This window comes from Cupressus sempervirens, chromosome 9 (assembly GCF_028749045.1).
Source record: "Cupressus sempervirens isolate cs-2001-9-10 chromosome 9, ASM2874904v1, whole genome shotgun sequence".
Lineage (NCBI taxonomy): Eukaryota > Viridiplantae > Streptophyta > Pinopsida > Cupressales > Cupressaceae > Cupressus > Cupressus sempervirens.
The window spans coordinates 774,631,737-774,636,692 of NC_143126.1; positions in this window are offsets into that span (position 1 = coordinate 774,631,737).

The window sequence follows — 4,956 nt, forward strand, 5'->3', positions numbered from 1 at the left end:
TTTTTCACTCTCTCTTCCACTCTCTTTATTTTAAATTTGAAGTCTGATTGTCGTCTTTGTTTAGTCATACTTGAATCTTTGCACCTATATTAAATAAATGCACATTTCGTTTCAATCTATTACTTCTATATATTAAACAATTATTTTATTATAAAATTTTAACCTTCCCTAATTCTTCAAAATAGCCCTTGCACATGACCAATATAGAGTTGATAATTTAAATTTATAGGTACTTGAATAGCGTAACATGAAAAATTCAAATGAAGTAATGTAACGTATTTGAAAGCAAGATGTGGCATTTACCTAGTGTGCATTTTCTTTTACACGTCAGTACAATTATATAACTTATCGCGCGATCTGTGAAGGCTATTTGGTCGTTTACACACACCTTCTATTTTCATGAGTTGCAAAACTCCACTCAATCGGAATTGATCCTAGCTGAAGTAAAATGTAGTGGCAAAAATAGTGAAATCGATCAACAGAGGAGGTTTTTTCAATCACCGAGACACCTTCCACGTAAGAACCCAACTGAATGTTTCGACAATTTTCCGAATAAAAATCCTACAAAAGCAAAATGTACACTTTCTTCACCTTGACAAGGCACATGCAACATTGATATACACATGAATCCTTTTTACTTTTATTGTCGAATAGGATAAGATAGTTAGCCACTCTTCACTAAGTACACATGAATCCTTTTAACTTTTATTGTCAAAGAGGATAGGATAGTTAGCTGCTGTTCACTTGTATAAGAAGCTACAATGATGGGTAAATGTGGGCCCTGCCACCTATGTATACAACTTAATTTTGATGGTTCCAAGTTACCACGAAATTTCAGAGATACCAACAAGAAAGCAAGGGAAGGAGATAATAGCATGTTGTGAATTAGTGCAGAAGCTAATCTCTTACAAAAAAAAAGAAAATTAAAGACAAAACAAAGTCTAAACTTTTTTTTTTCAAATTCACGAAAACATAATGACTTTTTTTCAATTTTTCTGTTGTTTTCAACTACAAACTATGCAGATCATGAAAATCAAATGCTGAAAATTTTCAAAAAAATTCATGATGTTTTCGATCTTTTGAAAATTGGTCAACTGTATATTTTGCGAGAGGATAGCCACGTTCATGAATTAGTAACATGACACTTTTACACTATTATGTACCATTATATTTTTAATTTACGATTATGTATATTCAAATTTTAAGTAGGTTGAAATGACATGTGATGTCATGAAGAATAATGATTTGCTAACACTGTAAATGCTTCTACAACTTGTGTTCATCAAATGCCCCCATTACCCTCTATTATACAACTCCTGTTGGAAAACCAATGGTCAAGATTGTTTCTCAATCAATGGTCGAGATTAAAAACAACTTAACAACCCTAACCAAGTTGGTTTCTAGTTACTTCTAAAAGGAGTCAATTATTCCACTCTAACTAATTAGTTAGGAAAACTATTATTTACTAAATAATAGCATGTGGAAAAACAACTATCCAAAGCTAACAAACTAACACTCCCTCTTAACAAGAAATTTGTTCTACATACCATCCAACTTATCTTTGAAGAAGACGAGTTTACCCCTTTTTAATGCCTTAGACAGAATGTTTGCTACCTGCTTCTCTGTAGGTATGTACTGTAGCTAAATAACCCCCCATTATATACAATCTTTGATGAAGTGATATATGATGTCTATATGTTTAGACCTATCATGAAATACTAGATTTTCAAACAACTTGATGCAAATTTGATTGTTATAGTGTATTACAGTAGTATCAACCTTCTAATTAGAAATAAGACCACTAAAAAGTTTCGAAGCCATATAGCTTCACATGTTGTCATGCTAGCTACTATGTATTTTGCTTCTATTGAACTCATGGTCATAGGCTTATGCTTCTTACTGAACCAAGATACAACTTTGGATCCCAAACTGAAACAACACCTTGAAGTGCTCCTTTTGTCTATTGTACTACCTAGCCAAATTGTATAAGTATAGGCTATCAATCTCATACCTTCACCTTGAACATATATGATCTCATACTCAATTGTACCATGTAAATAACACAACACATGCTTAGTTGTTGTCCAATGCATTCTCTTTGTTTAAACCATGAACTGACTAAGAGATTATTGCAAATGCTATATCTACCCTAGTGTTGACCAAATACATATGTGAACCAATCAACTGCCTATATAAGGTTGGATCTACCTCCTTTTCCTTGGATGTATTCATCATCGTCCAATTCATGATCATGGGTGTAGACATGGCTTTTCAATCCTCCATCTTGAATCTCTTCAAGATTTCATTGCAATATTTCCCTCGACCAAGAAAAATCACTCTATTTATCTAACATACCTCCATGTCTAGAAAGTAGTGCATAAGTTCCAAATCCTTCATCTTAGACTCTTCAGCAAGATCCCTCTTGCAATCCTCTATGAGTCCTAGTGAACCTATAAGAAATAAGTGGCGCACATAAAGAACAAGAATGAGAACCTCACCCGTAACCACCAAGTAGTAGAGGTTAGCATCCACTTCACGCTTCAAAAAGCCCATTTCCTACAAGTATGTATCAATGTGCTCATATCACACTCTAGGAGCCTGCTTCAATCCATACAAGGCTCTTTTTAATCTACACACGTGGGTCTCCTTGTTGTGTGCTACAAAGCCTTCTGGTTGCTCTATTTATACCTCCTTCTTCAACTCACCGTTAAGGAATGTTTTCTTGATATCTATTTGATGGATTTTCCATCCCATCTATATACTGCAAATGAGATTATAGCTCGTATAGAAGTATACCTAACCACTGGAGAAAATGTCTCCACATAGTTTATTCCCTCCTTCTAAGAGAATCCCTTTGACATGAACCTTGCCTTGTATTTCTCGATACTACCATCTACATTGTGCTTTATCTTATACATCCAATTTGATCCAACTCCTACCCTATCTGTTGGTCTAGGAACTACCTCCCACACATCATTATGCATTATTGAGGAATATTCCTCAACCATAGAATCTTGCCATACTTGATGTTCTACAACCTCCTGATAGTTGGAAGGCTCACTATCTATCAACTGACTAACTAATGCCACATAGTCATTGAACTTGTTTGGTTGTCTCTATTGTCTAGTACTCTTCCTAGGAGCTCCCACAAACTCCTGAGTATCCCTTTGTGTATAGAGGATGAAATGTCAACCTCTATGTCTTCTTGATGTATTTTCGATTGCACTAGTTGCTTCACATTTTTTGAATCTTCACCAGTTGATCCTACACTTGTACTAGTAACTATACTTGAGCATTGCTACCCTTGACTAGGCCTTGGAGCTTCTGTTGGTTTCTTAATCTACTCATCTACTGGAAAATATATGGACCTTCTAAATTCCTTGCCCTCCATGAACTTGACATCATGTCTGAAAATAATTATTTTGGTCTCGGGGATAAAAATCATATATGCCTTTGAGGTTTCATTGTACCGAACAAGGTAGCATCTCTCTGTTGTCTAATCTAACTTCGTACATGTATCATTTGGGATATTACAATATGCCAAATCCTCAAATAAAAAATTAAGATTTAAAGTACTTTGAAAAAAATTATTAAGGAAGATAAATTCATGTACATTTGGAAATATTTTTGAGATTTAATCTTAAAGTGGATAAGGAAGATAAGTTTTTGAAGTTTTTATGCTATAAATGGAATTTAGTGTGCAATAATTTTATATTAATTTAAATATTAGTAATTATAATTTATTAGTAACTTATATTACACTTCAAATTACATAAAATGAAATGATATGAACTAATATATTTTGTGAAATGATAAGGACTAATATATTTTGTGAGAAGATCAACTATAATGATTTATATTATAACAATTAATACACTATCAAATTTCTACATTTACTTTAAGCTTGTTTCTTTCTCCCAACAATGACTTATATTATAGAAGATAAGATGCCAAAATTGAATGTCATTGAAGGATGACCACATTATACAAGTTACATACCATCAGATCCCAAAGCAAGACAAATGATATCCAACGAAAATTTCTAGGGGATTTTAAAAGTAGATGTCATTTACAATTTTTTGTTTTGTGTTAGGATCTGTTTATAATTTTAGCTTCTCCCATGATCAAAATCATATAAATTTTAGTCAAAAAAAATTGTTGGGTATATTCACCTATGACCACTATTTTTTCTTAATTAGTCATGATTTTTGCTTCTGAATTAAGATTTTAAACAATTTAATTCGACATACCCTAACTTTCTTCAAGCTAGAAGGAAAGCAAATTTGAGTCTAATAAGAATTTTTAATCAAACAAAATAAAATTGACATGTGTTAGATAGTACAATTGGTAGAGATCGTGTCTAGTGACATCTACCTGTAATAGACTGCCATAGGCCTTAGTTAACATTGGACATGGCTACCCTCCCTACAAACTGTATAGTTGATCAATTTTCAAAAAATCAAAAACATCATGAATTTTTCTAAAACTTATAGCATTCGATCTTCATGATTTGCATAGTTTTTAGTTGAAACTAACAATTTTTTTTGAAGAAATTCACTACATTTTTTGTGAATCTAGGAAAAAAAAAAGTTTGACTTTATTTTTGTCTTTAGTACATTTTGTCTGGAGATTAGCCCATCCCTTTAACATTAGAGTTGTCTCTTTAAATGGAAAGAAATGAACTTTTTTTCTTTTAAAACATTACAAGAGCATATGTTGATAGAGGAAGTTGGGCCGGTTCTCATGAATGCATTCCAATTAATATGTTAGATCTATCATCTTTGACCTTTTAGGTTTCCTTGAAGAAGAGGTAAAAGGCTTTTGCATTTCCATAAAATACATTGCATATTTTAGAACAAGAACAGAATTAAAATGGAAACATAAAATAAGAACAACATAACAAAAGCTAAGACAAGCTATTTTAATGGTGGTTCTATGATTGCCTAATCCACTTTA